This window comes from Sturnira hondurensis, unplaced genomic scaffold, assembly GCF_014824575.4.
Source record: "Sturnira hondurensis isolate 20B ecotype Veracruz unplaced genomic scaffold, ASM1482457v3 Scaffold0013348, whole genome shotgun sequence".
NCBI lineage: Eukaryota > Metazoa > Chordata > Mammalia > Chiroptera > Phyllostomidae > Sturnira > Sturnira hondurensis.
Genome location: NW_028085979.1, coordinates 397,651 through 417,276, shown reverse-complemented (window position 1 = coordinate 417,276; position 19,626 = coordinate 397,651). Strand labels below are relative to the sequence as shown.

Sequence of the window (19,626 nt, the reverse complement as noted above, 5' to 3'; positions counted from 1 at the left end):
GTTTAGGATATGTTTAGGGTAAAGTTTGGGTGAGGGCTAGGTTTGGGGTTAGGTTTGGGGTTAGGGTTAGGTTTGGGGCTGGGCCTAGGTCTAGGGTAAGTTTTAGGTTTAGGTTTAGTGATAAGGCTACGGTTAGCTTTAATGTTTGGTTTAGGTTTAATGTTAGAATCAGCTAGTTTTAGGGTTAGGGCTATCACCAGGCATAGGGTGAGGTTTAGGGTTAAGGGTTAAAGCTAGGGTAGAACTTAGTTAAGTTTTCTGTTAACATTAGGTTTAGAGAAGGGCTCAAACTAAAGTTAGGGTCAGGGATAGAGTTAGGGTAGAAATAGGGTTAGCTCTACGGTTAAGGCTAGATATAGCACTAGGGTTATGGTTAGTGTTAGCATTAGGTCTAGGGTAAGGGTTAAGTTTAAAACTAGTGTAAGGCTTCAGTATTTTAGGGTTAGGGTTAGGTAAGGACCATTGGTATTGCTAGGGTTACACTTAGTGCAAAAGGTAGGGTTAGGGTTAGTGTTAGGTTTCATTCTAGGGTGAGAGTTAGGTCCAGGTTTGGGGGTAGTATCAGGGCTAAGGCTAGGGTTAGATTTAGGTTTAAGGTTAGGGTTCAAGACTGGGTTAGGGTAAGGGCTCGGTTCAGGTTTAGGTTTAAGGTTAGGGTAAGGATAAGGTTTAGGATACGTTTGCATTTACGTTTTCGGGGAAGGCTAGGTGTAGGGTAAGTTTTAGGCTTAGGAATAAGGTTACACTTAGGTTTAGTTATTGGTCTAGGTTTAGGGCTAGAATCAGGGTAAGGTCAAAGGCTACAGTTATGGTTGGGATTAGGGCTAGGCGTAGGGTTATTTAATACGGTAAGTGTTAGGGTTAAGTTTAGGATTAGGGCAAGGTTTAAGTTTAATGTTAGTGTTATGGTTAGGGTTGGATTTAGGGTTTTGGTTAGGTTTCGGGTTAGGGTTAGGCCTAGTGTTAGTTTTAGTGTTAGGGATAGGGCTACAGCTATAGGTAAAATTAGGGTTAGTGTTAAGCTTAAATTTAAGGTCAGGATTAGGGCTAGGCATAGGACTACGGCCAGGCTTAGGTTTAGGATTAGGATTAGAATTAGTGTCAGCCTTAATGTTAGTGTTAGCGATAGGGTTATGCCCAGGGCTAGGGTTAGGGTTAGGTCCAACGTTAGCATTAGGTGTAATTTTAGGGTTAGTGTAAGGTTTAGAACTAGGGTTAGTGTTAGGGTTTTGAATAGAGCTTGAGCTAGGGTTAGGGTTAATGTTTGGTTTAGGTCTAGGGTTAGGTTTAGGGCTAGGGATAGGCCTAGGTTTGGGGCTAGGGCCAGGGATAGGGCAAAGGTTATGGTTAGGGTGACGTTTAAAGCTAGGGGTAGGTCTAGAACTTGGGTTAAGTTTTCTGTTAAAATTAGGTTTAGGGAAGGGGTTGAGCTAAAGTTAGGGCAAGGGATAGGGTTGGGTTAGTTAAAGGGTTACCTTTAAAATTAGGGCTAGATCTAGAGCTAGGGTTATGGTTAGTGTTAGGGTTAGGTCTAGGGTTAGGGTTAAGGTTAGAACCAGGGTACGGCTTTATTAGTTTTAGGGTTAGGTTAGGATCAATGTTAGTGCTAGGGTTATGGTTAGTGCAAAAGCTACAGTTAGATTTAGTGTTAAGATTAGTTCTAGGTTTAGGGTTAGGTTTAGGATTAGGGTTAGGGTTAGGGTTAGGTATAGGGTTGGGGTTAGTATCAAGGTTAGGGCTAAGGCTAGGGTTAGGTTTAGGTTTAGGTTTCAGGTTAAAGACAGGGTTAGTGTAAAGGTTAGGTCTAGGGTCAGGGTTAGGGTTAGAATTAGAACTAGGTTTAGGCCTTTAGCTAGCACTAAATCTATAACTAGGGTTAGGGTTTGTGTTAGGATTAGGTCTAGCATTAGGGTTAAGGTAAGAACTAGTGTTAGGCTTGTCATTATCTTTTGGGTTAGGGTTATGGTTAGAGTTAGGGTTAGGGTTCAGATTAGGGTTAGGGGTAGAATTATTGTTAGTGTTTGGGTGGAGCTCGAGGTAGGTGTCAAGGTAGTGTTAGGGTTAGGCCTAGTGTTACGGTTAGTGTTAGAATTAGGGCTAAGTTTAGGGCTAGGGTAGGTCTATGGTTAGACCTATGGTTCTGGTGAAGGCTAGAGATAGGGTTAGGGCAAGGGTTACGGTTATGGCTAAGGTTGGGTAAGGTTTAAGGGTTGGGGTAGGGCTAGGTCTAGGGTTCGTTTTAGGCTTAGGTTAGGGTTAGGTTTAGGGTTAGTTCTAGGGCTTGGGCTAAGGCTACGGTAGTGTAAGTTTTAAGTTTAGGGTTAGCATGTCCATTAGGACTATAACTAGGGCTAGGGCTAGAGCTAGTATTAGGGTTAGGGCAAGAGCCAGGGATAGGGCAAGGGTTAGGGTTAATGTAAGGGTTAAGGCTAGGGCTTAGAACTTGGGTTAAGTTCTCAGTTAAAATTAGGTTTAGGGAAGTGTTTGAGCTAAAGTTGGGGCCAGGATTAGGGTTTTAGCAGAATTAGGGTTAGCTTTAGAGTTAGGGCTAGATCTAGAGGTAGGGTTATAGTTAGGGTTAGGTCTAGGGTAAGGGTTAAGGTTAAAACTAGGGTAACGCTTTATTAGTTTTAAGATTAGGGTTAGGTTAGGACCATTGTTAGTGCTAGGTTTACAGTTAGTGCAAGAGCTACGGTTAGGGTTAGGGTTAGTTCTAGCTTAGGGTTCGGGTTAGGGTTAGGTCTAGGGGTGGAATTAGTATCAAGGTTAGGGCTAAGGCTAGGGTTAGGTTTAGGTTTAGGGATAAAGACAGAATTAGTGTAAGGGTTAGGTCTAGGGTTAGGGTTAGGACTAGAGCTAGGTTTAGGGCTTGGGCTCGGTGTAGGTCGAGGTAGAATTAGGGTTAGTGTTAGGGTTAGGTCTAGCGTTAGGGTTAAGGTTAGATCGTGTTAGTTTTGTCATTAGGTTTAGAGTTAGGGTTATGTTTTGGGTTAGGATTAGGATTAGCATTAGGGCTGGGTTTATTGTGAGGGATTCGGATAGAGCTAGAGCTAGGTTTCAGGATAGTGTTAGGGTTAGGTCTAGTGTTATTAAAGGGTTAGAATTAGGGCAAAGTTTAGGGCTAGGATTAGGGTTAAGGCTTGTTGTATGGTTAGGGCAAGGGCTAGGGTTATGGCTAGAGTTAGGGTAAGGTTTAAAGGAGGGATAGGGATAGGGTTAGTTTTAGTTTTAGGTTAGGGTTGGGGTTAGTTCTAGGGCTTGTGCTAGATCTAAGGTAGTGTAAGGTTTAAGTCTTGGGTTAGGGTGTTGGTTAGGGGTAGGACTAGGGCTAGGGTTAGCATTAGTGTTAGGTCTAGGGTTAAGATTAGGTTTGTGGCTGCGATTAGGGATACAGAGAGAATTAGGGTTAGAGCTAGCATAAGCAGTAGATGTAGAGTTAGTGTGAAGGCTAGGGCATGGTGTAAAGTTAGGGTTAGGGTTATGGTTAGGGCTAGGTTTGGGGTTATCATTTATGCTAATGTTTGGTCAATGGTTAGGGTTAGGGCTTGGGCTATGGTTATTGTTTGGGTTAGGGTAAGGTTTAGAGTTAAGGCTTGGGCCAGTGCCAGGGTTAGGTTTAGCTTTAGGGATAGAAATAGGCTATGGTTAGGGGTCAGGACTAGGGTTATAGTTAGGGTTAGAATCAGGGTAAGTTCTGAGGTTATGGTTAGAATTAAGATTCACAGCAGCGATAGGGTTCTTTTTTATTTAATTCTTATTCAAGTACAGTTTTCTGTTTTATATCCCCAGCCCTGCCCCCCCCCAGTGCTCCCCACCTTCCTCCCATCCCCACCTTAGTTATTGTCCATGTGTCCTTTATACTTGTTCATGTGAGTCCATCCCCTTTTCCCCTATGATTCTCTCCCCTCTCCCCTCTGGATCCTGTCAGCCAGGAATAGGGTTATTGATAGGGTAAGTGTTAGGGTTATGTGTAGGGTTAGGGCACGGTTTACGTTTAGTGTTACAAATAAGGTTAGGACTTTGGTTAGCTTTAGGGTTATGGTTAGGGCCAGGGTTAGTGTTAGGGTTAGGGCTAGGTTTAGAGCTAGGGTGAGGTTTAGTGTTAGGTTTAGGTCTAGGGTTGGGTTTAGGTTTACAGCTAGGATTAGGGTTAAGGGTAGGGTTAGAGCTAGGGTTAGGTTTAGAACTAGATTTACAGCTAGCACTAGCATGAGGTTTAGGGTTAATTCTAGGGTTATTGTAACAGTTAGTATCAGGGTCAGGGCTAAGCGTACTGTTAGGTTTAGGTTTAGGGTTAGGGTTAAAGACAAGGTTAGGGTTAGGTTTAGTGCTAGGTTCAGCGTTAGGTTTAAGGTTAGGTTTGGGATTAGGTTTAGGATATGTTTAGGGTTAGGGTTTGGGTCAGGGCTAGGTTTGGTGTTAGTGTTCAGGTTAGGGTTAGGGTTGGGCCTGGGGCTTTGTGTAGGGTAAGTTTTAGGGTTAGGTTTAGGGATAAGGCTATGGTTAGTTTTAGTGCTTTGTTTAGGGTTAAGATTAGAATCAGAGTAAGGACTAAAGCTATGGTTATGGTTGGGATTAGGGTTAGGAAGAAGGTTATTAATAGGGTAAAGGTTATGTTCACAGTTAGGGCAAGGGTGAAGTTTAGTATTAGTGTTAGTGTTAGGATTAGGTTTAGTGTTTCAGTTAGGTTTTGAGTTAGGGTTAAGTGTAGGGTTAGTGTTAGGATTAGGGCTACAGCTATAGGTAGGATTAGGGTTAGTGTTAAAGATAGGTCTAGGGTTAGGGTTAGTGCTAGGCTTAGGTTTATGATTTGCTTTAGAATTAGAGTTAGCCTTAGTGTTAGGGTTAGGGATAGGGTACGACTAAGGCTAGGGTTAGTGTTAGGGTTAGGTCTAAAGTTAGGGTTAGGTTTAATTTTAGGGTTAGTTTAAGGTTTGGGACTGGTGTTAGTGTCAGAGTTATGAATGGAGCTTGAGTTAGGGTTAGGGTTAGGGTTTGACTTAGGTCTAGGTTTAGTTTTCGGGCTAGCGTATGGCCTGGGTGTGGACGAGGGATAGGTCTAGGGTTAGGGTTATGGTAAGGGTTAACCTAGGGCTGAGGCTAGAACTTGGGTTAAATTTTCACTTAAAATTAGGTTTAGGGAAGGATTTGAGTGAAAGTTAGGGCCAGGGATAAGTTTAGGGTAGAAATGGGGTTAGCTTTAGGATTAGGGCTATATCTAAAGCTAGGTTTACAGTTAGTGTTAGGGTTAAGTCTAAGGTTAGGGTTAAGGTTAGAACTAGGGTAAGGATCTATTAGTTTTAGGGTTAGGTTTAGAGTTAGGTCCAGGATAGGTGTTAGTATCAAGGTTAGGGCTAAGGCTAGGGTTATGTTCAGGTTTAGGTTTTGGATTAAAGGCCGATTAGTGTAAGGGTTAGGTGTAGGTTTAGGGGTAAGGATTACGATTAGTGCTAGGTTTAGGTCTTGGGGTAGAGCTAGGTCTAGACTTAGGTTGAGGGTTAGTGTTGGGTTTAGGTCTAGCTTTATGGTTAAAGTTAGAACTAGTGTTAGGCTTGTCATTAGGTTTAGGGTTAGGGTTAGAGTTATTGTTAGGGTTAGGTTTAGGACTAGGGTTAGGTCTAGGGTTATTGTTAGGGTTCGGGTAGAGCTAGAGCTAGGTTTCAGGGTAGTTTGAGGGTTAGGTCTAGTGTTATGGTTAGGGCTAAATTTAGGGCTAGTTCTAGGGTTAGGACTAGTGTTAGGGCAAGGGCTAGGGTTATGACTAGAGTAGGGTAAGGTTCAAGGGTAGGTCTAGGGCTAGGGCTAGAGTTAGTTTTAGGCCTAGGTTATCATTAGGTTTAGGGTTAGTTCTAGAGCTTGGGCTAAGGCTAAGGTAGTGTAAGTTTTAAGTATAGGGTTAGGGTGTTGGTTAGAGCTAGGACTAGGGCTAGAGATAGCGTTATGGTTAGGTCCATGGTTAAGTTATGTTTATGGCTGGGGTTAGGGGTACAGAGGTAGGTGTAGAGTTGGGGTGAGGGCTAGGGCAAGGTGTGAATTTAGCGTGAAGTTTATGTTTAGGGCTAGGTCTGGGGTTATCGTTTTTGCTAAAATTTGGTCTAGGGTTAGGTTTAGCGCTTGGGCTATGATTACTGTTTGGGTTAGGGTTAGGTTTAGAGTTAAGGCTAGGGCTAGTTCCAGGGTAAGGTTTAGGTTTAGGGTTAGAAATAAGGCTATTTTTAGGGGTTAGGGCTAGGGTTATGGTTAGCATTAGAATCAGGGTAAGTTCTAAAGTTATGGTTAGGATTAGGATTAGGGCCAGGAATAGGGTTATTGATAGGGTAAGTGTTACGGATATATTTAGGGCTAAGGCACGGTTTAAGTTTAGTGTTAGGTATAGGGTTGGAATTTCATTAGGTTTAGGGTTAGGGTTAGTGTTAGGGCCAGGGTTAGTATTAGGTCTAGGGCTAGGGCAAGAGCTAGGGTGAGGGTTAGTGTTAGGTTAAGGTGTAGGGTTGGGGTTAGTGTTATGGCTAGGGTTAGAAATAAGCCTATATTAGGGATTAGGGCTAGGTTTATGGTTTAGAACTAGAGTTACAGCTAGCACTAAGGTGAGGGTTAATGTTAGGTCTAGTTTTCAGTCTAGTCCTAGGGTAAGGGCTAGGATTATAATTAATGTTATGGTTAGTGTTAGGGCTTGGGTTTGGTTCAATTTAGTCTTACAGTTAGAGCTAGGGTTAGGCTTAAGGTTTCATTTAGGGTTATGGTTAGGGTTAAGTTTATGGCTAGAGTTAATGCTAGGGCTATTGTGAGAATTGGGGTTAGTGGTAGGACTAGGTTTAGGGTAGGACTAGAGAAAGAGTTTGGGTTTGTGTCAGGGTTAGGTCTAGAGTTAGGGTAAGGGCTAGAATTAGGTGTAGGTCTAGGGTTGGGTTTATGGCTAGGGTCAGGGTTATTTTTAGGTTTAGAGTTAGGGCTATGTTTAGAGTTAGTGTTAGGGCTCGAGGTAGAGCTAGGGTTCACGTTAGTGTTAGGGTTAGGTCTAGGGTTATTTTTAGGGTTAGGGTTAGGGTTAGAGCAATAGTTGGGGTTTGTATCAGGGACAGGGCTAAGGCTACAGTCAGGTTTAATTTTAGGGTTATGGTTAAAGTTATGGTTAGGGTTAGGTTTAGTGCTAGATTCAGGGTTAGATTTATGGTTTGGGTTAAGATAAGGTTTAGGATATGCTTAGGGTTAGGGTTTGGGTGAGGGCTAGGTTTGGCGTTAATGTTAAAGGTAGGGTTATGGTTGGGGCTGGGGCTGGGGCTAGGTCTAGGGTAAATTTTAGGGTTAGGTTTACGGATAAGGCTATGGTTAGCTTTAGTGTTTGGCTTAGTGTTAAGGTTAAAATCAGGGTAAGGTCTAAGGCTATGGCTGGGATTAGGGCTAGGGATAGGGTTTAATAGGGTAATGGTTAGGGTTACATTCAGGGTTAGGGCAAGCGTGAAATTTAGTGTTAGTGTTAGGGTTATGGTTAGGTTTAGTGTTTTGGTTTGGTTTAGGGTTAAGGTTAGCTTTAGGGTTATTGTTAGGGTTAGGGCTACAGCTGTAGGTAGGAATAGGTTTAGTGTTAAAGTTGAGTGTAGGGTTAGGGTTAGAGCTAGGGTTAGGTCTATGGCAAGGCTTAGGTTTAGGATTAGGATTAGAATTATAGTTAGCCTTAGTGTTAGGGTTAGGGATAGGGTTAAGACTAGAGCTAAGATTAGTGTTAGGGTTAGGTCTAATGTTAGAGTGAGGTCTAATTTTACGGTTACTGTAAGGTTTAGGGCTAGGGTTAGTGTTAGAGTTTGAATAGAGTTTGAGCTAGGGTTAGGGTTAGTGTTTAATTTAGGTCTAGGGTTAGGTTTAGGGCTAGGGCTAGGTTTCACAGCTAGGGCCAGATTTAGGGTGAGGGTTAGGTTTAGGGTAAGGGTTAAACCTAAGGCTAGGGCTAGAACTTGGGTTAAGTTTTCAGTTGAAATTAGTTTTAAGGAAGCGTTCAAGCTAATGTTAGGGCGAGGGATAGGGTTAGGGTAAAAATAGGGTTATCTTTAGGGTTAGGTGTAGATCTAGGTCTAGGGTTATGGTTAGTTTTACAGTTAGGTCTAGGGTTCAAGTTAAGGATTAAACTAGGGTAAGACTTTATTAGTTTTAGGTTGAAAGTTAGGTTAGGACCATTGTTAGTGCTAGGGTTATGGTTAATGCAAAAGCGAGGGTTAGGGTTAGTGTTAAGGTAAGTTCTACGTTTAGGATTAGGGTTACGGTTAGGGTTCTGGTTAGGGTTAGGTTCAGTGTTGGGGTAATATCAAGGTTAGGGCTAAGGCTAGGCTTAGGTTTAGGTTTAGGTTTTGGGTTAAATAAAGGGTTAGTGTAAGGGTTAGGTGTAGGATTAGGGTTATGATAGAGCTAGAATTAGGGCTTTTTCTAGAGCTAGGTCTAGAGCTAGGGTTAGGGTTAGTGTTAGGGTTAGTTTCTAGTGTTAGGATTCAAGTTAGAACTAGTGTTAAGCTTGTCATTAGGTTTAGAGTTAGGGTTATTTTTAGGGTTAGGGTTAGAACTAGGGTTAGGTCTAGTGTTATGGTTTGGCTTAGAATTATGGCTAGGTTTAGGGCTAGAGTTTGGTCTAGGGTTAGGGTTCATGTTAGGGTTAAGGCTGGTTGTAGGGTTAGGGCAAGGGCTAGGGTTAGTTTTAGGCTTAGGTTTGGGTTAGGTTTCAGGTTAGTTCTAGGGCTTGGGCTAAGGCTAGGTTAGTGTAAGGTTTAAGCCTAGGATTAAGGTGTCGGTTAGGGTTAAGACTAGGGCTAGGTCTAGTGTTAGGTTTTGTCTAGGGTTAAGGTTAGGTTTATGGCTGGGGTTAGGGCTACAGATAGAACTTGGGTTAGAGCTAGGATAAGTGGTAGGTGTAGAGTTAGGGTGAGGGCTAGTGTAAGGTGTAAATTTAGGGTTAGTGTTATGGTTAGGGCTAGGTCAGGGGTTATCATTTGTGCTTAAGTTTGGTCTTTGGTTAAGGCTTGGGCTATGGTTGTTGTTTTGGTTAGGGTTAGGTTTAGAGCTAAGGCTAGGGATAGTGCCAGGGTAAGATTTTGGTTTAGGGTTATAAATAAGGCTATGGTTTGGGGCTAGGGTTAGGATTTTGGTAAGGGTTAGAATCAGGGTAAGGTCTAAGGTTATTTTTAGGATTAGATTAGGGCTGGGAATAGGGTTATTGATAGGGTAAGTGTTAGGGTTATATTTAGGGTTAGGGCACGGTTTAAGTTTGGTGTTAGGGATAGGTTCAGGATTTTGGTTAGGACCAGGCTTATTGTTAGGGTTAGGGCTAGGTTTGAAGTTAGGGTTATGGCCAGGGTTAGGGTTAAAGCTAAGGATAGAGCTAGAAGTAGGTTTAGAACAAGAGTTAAAACTAGGGCTAGGGTGAGGTTTAGGATTAGGGTTAGGGCTAGGTTTAGGACTAGAGCACGATTTAGGGTTTGTGTCAGTGTTAGGTCTAGAGTTAGGGTAAGTGGTAGGATTAGGTGTAGGTCTAGGTTTAGTTATGGCTTGTGTTAGTGTTAGTTTTAGGGTTAAGTTTAAGGGTATGGTTAGTGTTAGGGTTAGGGTTATTGCTAGAGCTAGGATTCATGTTAGTGTTAGCCTTAGGTCTAGGGTTATTTTTAGGGTTAGGGTTAGGTCCAGGTTTGGTGTTAGTATCAGTGTCGGGGCTAAGGCTATGGTTAGGTTAAGGGTTTGGGTTAGGGTTAAACACAGGGTTAGGGTTAGGTTTAGTGCTAGGTTCAGGGTTAGGTTAGCATAAGGTTTAGGATATATTTAGGGTTAAAGTTTTCGTGAGGGCTCGTTTTGGGGTCAATCTTAGGGTTAGGGTTAGGGTTGTGGTTTGGGCTATGTCTAGGGTATGTTTTAGAATTAGGTTTAGGGATACAGCTACAGTTAGCTTTAGTGCTTGGTTTAAGGTCAATGTTAGAATCAGAGTAAAGTCTAAGGTTATGGTTATGGTTGGGATTAGGGTTAGGGATAAGATTATTAATAGTGTAATGGTTAGTGTTATGTTCAAGTTTAGGGCATGGGTGAAGTTCAGTGTTAGTCTTAGGGTTAGGGCTAGGGCCAGGGGTAGGGGTAGGGTGAAAGCTAGTGCTAGGTCTAGGGTTAGGATTAGGGGTAGGGGTAGGGCTTGGCCTCGAGTTAGTTCTAGGGTTTGGTCTAGGTTTAGGGTTCGGGCTAGGGCTAAGGGTAGGTTTAGGGTTATGTGTAGAATTATGGTTAGGTGTAGGACAATGGTTAGTGTTAGGGATAGGGTTAAAGTCAGGGTAAGGATTAAGTTTAAGGCTAGTGTCAGGATTATGGTTAGGGTTAGGGTTAAGGTTAGGTCTAGGTGTAGGGTTAGGGCTAGGATAATGATTAGGTTTAAGTTTAGGTTTAGGGTTAGTTTTGGGTTTAAGTTTAAAATGAGGGCTCAGAATAGTGTGAGGGTTAGGGTTAGATTAGGGTTAGTTTTAGGTCTAGGGTTGAGTTTGTGGTTAGGGTTAGTGTTAGGGCTAGGGCTTGTTTTAGGGTTCAGAATTAGGTTTGGGTTAGGGTTAGCATTATGATTAGGGTTACGGTAAGAGTAAGGGCTAGGACTTTTGTTAGAGTTACTTTAGGGTTAGGGTTAGGACTAGGGCTAGTGTTAGGGGTAGTACTAGGCTTAGTGGTAGGCCTAGGGTTAGATCTAGATTAAGGGTTAAGGCTAGGGTTAGAAGTAGGGTTAGAATTAGGGTTGGGGCTAGGTCAGGGTTAGGTTTAAATTTAGTTTTAGGGTAAAAGTTACAATGCTCTTAGAGTTAGGGATTTCTGTGAGGACTAGAGTTAAGGTTAAAGTTAAATTTAGGGTTAGGGCTAGGATCAGGACTATGGCTAGAATTTGATTTAGGGTTAAGATTAGATTTAGGGTTAGGGTTAGGGCTAAAATTAGGGTTATAGTTAGGGTTATGATTAGGGCCAGGGCCAGGGCAAGGGCTGGGACTAAGGTTACAGTTAGGGTTAGGGTAAGGTCTGAGTTAAGGTTTAGGGTTAGAATTAGGGCAAAGTTTAGGGCTAGGTTTAGGTTTAGGGCTATGGTTAGTTTTAGGGTTAGAATTATGATTACTTGTAGGGCTAGGGCTATAGTTAGGGTTAAGGTTAGGTTTAAAATGAGGGGTAGGTTCGGGGTTAGGATTAGAGATAGAGCAGGGTTTAGTTAGTGTTAGTTTTAGGTCTAGGGTTTAAGTTATGGTTAGTGTTAGGGCTAGGGTTTGTTTTAGGGTTCAGAATAAGATGTGTGTTAGGGTTAGGAATTATGGTTAGGGATAGGGTTAGAGTAAGGGCTAGAACCTATGTTAGAGTTTGTTTACCATTACCTCTAGAATTAGAATAATGGGTATAATCAGGAACTAGTCTAAGGCTAGATTTAGGGTTAATGTGAGGGTTAGAGTTCAGGTTACGTCTGGGTTTGGGGTTAGGGTTAAAATTGTGGCTAGTCTTAGGGCTAGGTTTAGATTTAGAACTAGAGTTAGGGTTAGGGTTAGAATTATAATTAGGTGTAGAGCTAGGTTTAGGGTTAGGTCTCAGCTTAGGTTTGGGGTTAGTTTTAGGGCTAGTGTTACAACTAGGGCTATGGAACAGTTAGGGTTTAGATTAGGGCTAGGACTAGGATTAGGGTGAAGATTATGATTAGGTTTTAAGGTTATATTTAGTGATAGATTTTGGGTTAGGTTTAGGGTGAGGGCTAGTGTTAGGGTTAGGATTAGAGCTAGAGCAGGGTTCAGGTTAATGCTAGTTTTAGGTCTAGGGTTGAGGTTAGAATTAGGGTTAGTGTTAGGGCTAGGGTTAGTTTCAGGGTTAATAATAAAGTTAGTATTAGAGTTAGATTTCTGATTAGGGTTCGGGTTAGAGTTAGTGCTAGGGCTAGTATTAAGGTTATTTTTTCATATAGGGTTAGGTGTAGGATTAGGGCTAGGGTTAGCATAGTTAGGGTTAAGGTTAGGTTTAGGGTTAGGGTTAGGCCAAGGGCTAAGGCCCTAGCTATGGTTAGGGTTCATGTTCAAATTAGGTATAAGGTTTTTGTTAGGGTTATGGTGAGGGTTAAGATTTAGGCCAGGGTTAAGTTTAGGGATAGGGTTAGGTTTTTGGTTAGGGTTATATTTAGGGTTAGTCTCAGGGTTAGGTCTGAATTTAGGGTTCAGACTAGGGTTAGTTTTAGGTCTAGGGTTAGTGTTAGAGTAGAAATGAGGTTAGTGTTAGTGTTAAGGTTAGGGCTAGAATTGAGATATGGGTAGGGTTAAGGCTAGGATTAAGTTTAGGCTTAGGAGTATGGTAATCGGTAGAGGTGGATTTAGGGCTAGGGTTATCTTTAGGGCTAGGCTTAGGGTTGGTGTTAGGGTGAGGTGTAGGGTTAGGTTCAGTGTTAGGGTTAGGCTAAGGTTAAAGCTATTGCTAGGGTTATGGCTAGAGCTCGAGCTAGGGTTAGGGTTATTGTTAGGGTTAGGTCCTGGGTTAGGGTTAGGGTTTGTGTTAGGCTTTGTGCTAGTGTGGAGGCTAGGGGTAGTTTTAGGGCCAGGGCTAGCATTTTTGTTAGGGTGAGGTCTAGGGTTAATGTTAGGTTTAGGTTTAAGGTTAGGGTTAGGGTTAAGGCTAGGGTTAGGGTTAGGACTGAGGTTAGTGTCAGGGTTAAGAATAAGGTTAGTAGTATGGTTAGGATTATGATTAGGGCTAAGGTTAGAGTTAGGGCTATGGCTAGTGTTAGGGTTAGGTTTTTGTTTAGGATTAGGTGTAGGGTTAAGGCTAGGTTTAGGGTTAGGGTTATGTCTAGGGCTAGGGCTCAAGCTATTGTTAGTATTAGTTTTAGGATTAGGTATAGGGTTTGCTTTAGAATTATGGCTAGGGTTAAGGTTTAGTCCGTTGTTAATTTTAGGATTAGGTTTATGGTTAGGGTTTGGTTTAGGGTTAGTATTAGGGTTAGGGCTGAATTTAGGGTTAGGTTTACATCTAGGGTCAGTGTTGGGGTTTGGACTAAATCTAGAACTAGGTTTGGCATTGTTTTAGTATTAAGTCTAGAGTTAAGTTTAGGGTTAGGTGTGAGGATAGTGTTAGTGTTAAGGTTAGGGCTAAAATGAGGGTAGGGCTAGAGTTTGGGCTAAGATTAGGTTTAGCTTTAGGGCTATGATAAGGACTAGGTTTAGCGTTAGGGTTAGGGCTAGGTTTATGTGTAGGGCTAGGGCTAGGGTTAGTGTTAGGGTGAGGTGTAGGGTTAAGTTTAGAGTTAGGATTAGGGTAGGGTTAAAGCTATGGCTAGGGTTAGGGCTAGTGCTAGAGCTAGAATTAGGATTAGTGTTTTGGTTAGGTCTAGGGTTAGTGTTAGGTTTATGTTTACGGGTAGGGCTAATGCTAGGTGTAGTTTTAGGCCTAGGGCTCGGTTTAGGGTTAGGATTAGAGCTAAAGATGGGTAAATGTTAGGGTTAGTGTTTGGAGTAAAGCTAATGGCAGAGCTAGGATTATGTTTTGGTTTAGGGATGGGGCTAAAATTATGATTATGATTATGATGCAGTTACGGTTAGGTTTCAGGTTAGCGATATAGTTAGGTCTAGGTTAGAATTAGCTCTAAGGTTAGCTTTAGTGTTAGTTTAGGGGTAGCGCTAAAGCTAGGGTTTGGGTTATTGCTAGGGTTAGGAATAGGGTTAGGGTTAGGGTAAGGGCTAGGATAAGGGGTATGGCTAGCTTTAGGTTTGGGCTAGGATTAGGGTTAGGTTTAGGGTAGGTTTCTCCTTGTGGCTAGTGTTAGGGTTTGGTCTTTAGTTAGGTTTAGGCTACAGTTATGGATATCGTTAGGGTTAAGGTTATGTCTAGGTTTAGTGTTAGGGTTAGGGTTAGCGTTGGAATGATGATCAGGACTTCAGCTAGTGTTAGGGTTAGAATTAGGTTTAGGGTCAGGGCTAATGATAGGTTAGGGTTAGGGTTAGGGATAGCATTACATCTGGGGCTAGGGCTAGGTCTGGATCTAGAGTTCAGTTTAGTTTTAGGATTAGGTATACGGTTAGTGTTAGGGTTAAGGCTAGATTTAAGGCTAGGGCTAGGTTCAAGGTTAGAAGTAGAGTTAGGATTAGGTTTAGGGTTAGAATTAGAACTAAAGCTCAGATAAAACCTAGGGTTAGGGTTTGCATTAGGGCTAAGGCCCGAGGTAGGGTTAGGATTATGGTTAGGTTTAGGGTTAAATTTAGGGCTAGGGCTAAAATTATGGTTATGGTTAGGATACTGTTATGGTTAGGGTTTGAGTTACTGATATAGTTAGGGCTAGGTTAAAATTAACTACAAGGTTAGGGTTAAAGTTAGGTTTAGGGTTAAGGCTAGGGTTAGAGCTAGGGCTAGGGTTAGTGGTAGGGTGAGGTGGAAGGTTAGGGTTAGGGCTAGGTTTAGGGTTAGGGCTAGGGTTAGGTCTAGGTCTAGGGCTAGGGTTAGAGTTAGTGTTAGGTTAGTGTTAGAATTAGGTATATGGTTCGTGATAAGATTAGGGCTAGAATTAGGTCTAGGGCTAGGGTTGAGTTTAGAGCTAGGGTTTTGGGACAAGTTATGGTTAGTTGTTGTATCAGGGCTATGATCAGGTCTAGTGTTAGGATTTGGGTGAGGGTTTGATTTAGGGTTAGTTTTAGGGCTAGGGCCAAGGTTACATTTATGGTTAGGACAGTGTTAAGTTTGGGGTTAGAGTTAGTGACACAATTAGGGCTAGGTTATGGTTAGCAATAGGTTTAGGGTCAGTGTTATGTTTAGGGGTAGAGCTAGATATATGGTTAGGGTTAATTTTAGGGTTAGGGTTAGGACTGATCTTAGGGTAAGTGTTAGTGTGAGGGCTAGGATAAGGGGTGTGGCCAGGGTTAGGTTTTGGGGTGGGGTTAGGGCTAGGGTAAGGGATAGGGATAGGGTTAAGGCTAAAATTATGGCAAGGGCTACGTTTAGGGTTAGGGTTAGGGCTAGGACTAGGATTAGGGTAAGGGTTATAATAATGTTTAGTGTTAAGGTTAGGTTTAGGGTTAGGGTTAGAGCTAGGGTGAAGGTTTCATTTAGATTTTTGTTAGGGTTAGGGCTAGAATTAGGGTTAGGGGTAGGTTTATAAATGTTGCTAAGGTTAGCGTTTGGTATAGGGTTAGGGCTATGGCTAAGGGTAGAGTTATGGTTATGGGAAGAATTATGATTAGGTGTAGAACTAGGATTAGAGTTAAGGCTAGGGTAAGGGTCAGGTTTAGGGCTAGTGTTATGACTGGGGGTATTTTTAGGGTTAGGGTTAGGGCTAAGGGTAGGTTTAGGACTAGGACTAAGTTTAGGGTAAGGGTTAAAAATGCTGTTAGGGTTAAGGTTAGGTTTAGGGTTAGTGTTTGGTTTTCATTTAGAGGAATGGTTAGTGTTAGTGTTAGGGTTAGGACTAGAATTAGGCTTCGGGGTAGAATCAGAAACAGGTCTAAGGCTAGAATTAGGGTTAGTGTTAGGGCTGGGGTTTGGGTTATGTCAGTGTATTGGATTAGGGTTAAAATTAGGGCTAGCCTTAGGGCTAGGTTTAGGTTTAGGGCTAAGGTTAGGGTTAGGTTTAGAATTATAATTAGGTGTAGGGCTAGGTTTAGGGTTAGGTCTCAGAGTAGGGATAGGGTTAGGGTTGTGGCTAGTGTTACGACTAGGGCTATGAATGGGTTAGGGTTAGGTTTTGGGCTAATTAGGGTTAGAGTGGAGATTATGATTAGAATTGAAGGTTAGGTTTAGTGTTAGATTTAGGGTTAGATTCAGGGTGAGGGCTAGGTTTAGGGTTAAGGTTAGAGCTAGAGCAGGGTTCAGGTTAGTGTTAGTTTTAGGTCTAGGGTTGAGGTTAGAATTAGGGTTAGTGTTAGAGCTAGGGTTAGTGTCAGGGTTAAGAATAAGGTTAGTATTAGGGTTAGCGTTAGAGTTATGGCTGGGGCTATTGTTGGGGTTAGGTTTTTTTTTTTTTTTTAGCTTTAAGCGTAAGGTTTGGGTTATGCATAGCGTTGTTAGGGTTAGGGTTAGTGTTAGGGATGAAGTTAGGTCTAGGGCTAGGGCCTGATCTATGGTTAGGGTTAGTATTAGGATTAGGTATAGGGTTTGTGTTAGGGTTATGGAAAGATTTAAGGTTAAGGCCATGGTTAAGTTAGGGTTTGGGTTAAATTTAAGGTTAGTGTTAGAATTAGGTGTGATTTTAGGGCTAGGGTTAGGTTTAGTCCTAGTGTTATTTCTAGGGCTAGGTTTAGAGTTAGGGCTAGTGCTAAGTCTAGGATTAGGGTTAGGTTTAGGTGTAGGGCTTGGGGTAGCATTAGTTCTAGGGTTTGGTCTAATGTTAGGGACAGGGCTAGAGCTAAGGCTAAGGTTAGGTTAGTGGGTAGAATTATGATTAGATGTAGGATTAGGGTTATAGTTAGGGCTAACGTTAGGGTCAGGGTTAGGGTTAGGGCTAGAGTTATGACTAGGGCTATGCTTAGGGTTAGTGTTAGTGCTAGGGTTAGGGCCAGGACTAGGGTTACCATAAGGGTTAAAATTATGATTAGGGCCCTGGCTGGTGTGGCTCAGTGGATTGAGTGCGGGTCTGCAAACCACATGATCGCGGTTCGATTCCCAGTCAGGGCACATGCCTGGGTTGCAGGCCAGTTCCCAGCAGGGGACTCATGAGAGGCAACCATACATTGATATTTCTCTCCTTCTCTCCTTCCCTTCTTCTCTAAAGATAAATAAATAAAATCTTAAAGAAAAAAATTTAAAAAATTATGATTAGGGTTATGGTTAGGTTTAGGGTTAAGGTTAGAGTTTGGGTTAAGTTTAGGGTTTTGTTTAGAGTTATGGTTAGGTTTAGGCCAAGAATTAGGGTTAGGTGTAGAATCAGGGACAGGTCTAAGGCTTGAATTAGTGGTAGTGTTGGGGTTAGGGTTTGGCTTATATATGGGTTTTGGGTTAGGGTTAAAATTAGGGCTAGGCTTAGGGCTAGGCTTAGGTTTTGGACTAGGCTTAGGGTTAGGGTTAGAATTATAAATAGGTGTAGGGTTAGGTTGAGGTTAAGTCTAGAGGTAGAGTTAGGACTAGGGACAGGGTTAGGGTGAGTGTTACAACAAGGGCTATGTTTAGGGTAAGGGTTAGGTTTAGGGCTAGGACTAGGGTTAAGTTTAGAACTAGGGTTAGGCTTGTGATTAGGGTTAGGGTTAGAGTTAGGAGTATTTTTAGTGCTAGTGTTATGGTTAGTGGAAGAGGTAGGGTTATTGATAAGGTTAGGTCTAGGGTAAGGGTTAAGTTTAGGACTATTGCTAGTGCTAGGGTATGGTTAGTGCCAGAGCTAGGGTTAGGGTTACTGTTATGGTTAGGTCTAGGGTTAGGGTTAGGTCCATGGTTGGGGTTAATATCATGGTCCGGACTAAGGCTATGGTTAGGTTTAAGTTTAGGGATAGGGTTAAAGACATGGTTAGGCTTAGGGTTAGGTCTAAATTCGGGGTTAGGTTTAAAGTTAGAATTAGCATAAGGGTTAGGATATATTTAGGTTAGGGTTTGGGTGAAAGCTAGGTTTAGGGTTAGGGTTATTTTAGGGTTAGGGCTAGGGCCAGAACTATGGTTAGAATAAGGTTTGGGGTTAGGATTAGAGTTAGTATTAGGGTAGGGCTTGTCCTAGGGTTAGAGTTAGGGTTACAGTTAGGGTTAGGGTTAGGTCCAGGATAAGGACTAGGGTTACAGTTAAGCCTAGGCTTAGGGCTAAGGCTTGGGTTTGGGTTAGGTTTAGTATTATGTTTAGGGCTAGGGCCAGGTTTAGGGATACATTTATGGTTAGGGTTAGGGCTAGGGTTTTGTTAGGGTTTGGGCTAGAGCTAGAGGTAGATTTCAGGTTAGTGTTAGGTTTAGGTCAAGGGTTAGGATTAGGACTAAATTTAGTGCTAGGGTTAGATCTAGGGTTAGCGTTAGGTTTAGGGCTAGGGCTAGGATTCGGGCTAAGGAAAGGTTTATGACTACAGGCAGGGTAAGGGTTCCGGGTAGGGTTAGGGCTAGGGTTAGTTTTAGTCTTAGGTCTAGGGTTAGGGTTCGGTGTAGGACTTGGGCTACCGCTAGGGCTAGGGTAGTGTAAGGTTTAAGTCTAGGGTTAGGATTTTGTTTAGGGCTAGGACTAGGGTTAGGTCTAGGGTTAGGGTTATGGCTTGGTTGAGGGCTACGGATTGAATTAGTGTTAGGGCTAGGATAAATATTAGGAGTAGAGTTAGGGTGAGGGCTAGGGCAAGGTGTAAAGTTAGGGTTAGGTTTACAGTTAGGTTTAGGGTTAGTGTCAGGGTTAGGTCTGAATTTAGGGTTAAGGTTAGCATTAGGGCTAAGGTCAGGGTTAGGTTTAGGGCTATGGTTAGTGTTACTGTTTGGGCTAAAATTAGAGCTAGGGTTCAGGTTAGTGTTAGTGTTAATTCTACGGTTAGTGTTAAAGTTAGGAATGAGGTTAGTGTTAGGGTTAGGGTTAGGGTTAGGATTAGGTTTAGCATTACAGCTATGGTAAGGGCTATGGTTAAAGTTCGGTCTAGGGTTATGGTTAGGGGTAGTGCTAGTGTTTGTGTTAGGGTGAGGTTTAGGTTTAGGGTTATGGTTAGGGATAGGGTTAGCTTTATTGTTAGGGCTAGATCTAGGGCTAGGGTTATGGTTAGTGTTAGGGTTAGGTCTAGGGTTAGGGTTTTGATTAGAGCTAGGGTTAGGGCTTGGGCTAGGGCTAGGGCTAGAGCTAGGTTTAGGGCTAGTGTTAGGGTTAGGTCTAGAATTAGTATTAAGGTTAGAACTAAGGTTAAGCTTTCTTATGGTTAGTGTTAGGGTTAGGACTATTAGTACTAGGTTTGTGGTTTATGCAAGAGCTTGGGTCAGGGTTAGTGTTGAGGTGAGTTTTAGGGTTAGGGTTAGGGTTAGAGCTGGATTTAGGACTATGGTTAGTTTTAGGGTTAGGGTTAAAGTTAGGGTTAGGCTGGGCTTAGGGCTAGATACAGGTCTTGGGCTAAAACACCCTAGGGCTAGAATTAGAGCTATGATTAGGGGTAGAGTTAGGGTTAGACTTAGGGTTAGGGTTAGGGTTATAGCTAGGGTTAGGGTAAGGTGTAGGGGTAGGGCTAGGGCTAGGGTTAGTTCCAGGCTTAGGTTAGGGTTAAATTTAGGTTAGTTCTAGAGCTTGGGCTAAGGCTAGGGTAGTGTAAGGTTTAAGTCTAGGGTTAGGGTCTCTTTTAAGGCCAGGACTAGGGCTAGGGCTAGTGTTAGGGTTAGGTCTAGGGTTAAGGTTAGGTTTATGGCTGGGGTTAGGGCTACAAATAGAATTAGGGTTAGAGCTAGTAAAAGTGGTATGTGTAGAGTTAGGGTGAGGGCTAGGGCACGGTGTAAAGTTATGGTTAGAGGTATGGTTTGGGGTTATTGTTTCTGCTAACATTTGGTCTAAGTTTAGGGTTAGGGCTTGGTCTATGGTTTTGGGGGGTTGGTTAGGTTTAGTTCCAGAGTTAAGGCTAGGGCTACTGCCAGGGTAAGGGTTAGGTTTAGGTTAAGAAATAAGGCTATGAATTTCGGAACAGGCTGACAGGGTCCAGAGGGGAGAGAATCATAGGGGAAAAGGGGATGGACTCACATGAACAAGTATAAAGGACA

General features: G+C 42.6%; 1 long non-coding RNA gene across 1 annotated transcript; it reads left to right on the top strand.

Moving 5' to 3' along the window:
* Positions 1-1,955: 1,955 nt before the first annotated feature.
* On the top strand, positions 1,956-19,232 carry LOC118997624 (uncharacterized). The gene is made up of 3 exons (XR_005068699.1): positions 1,956-2,025; positions 10,995-11,006; positions 19,220-19,232. It is a non-coding gene; the product is annotated as an uncharacterized LOC118997624 (long non-coding RNA).
* Positions 19,233-19,626: the final 394 nt, after the last annotated feature.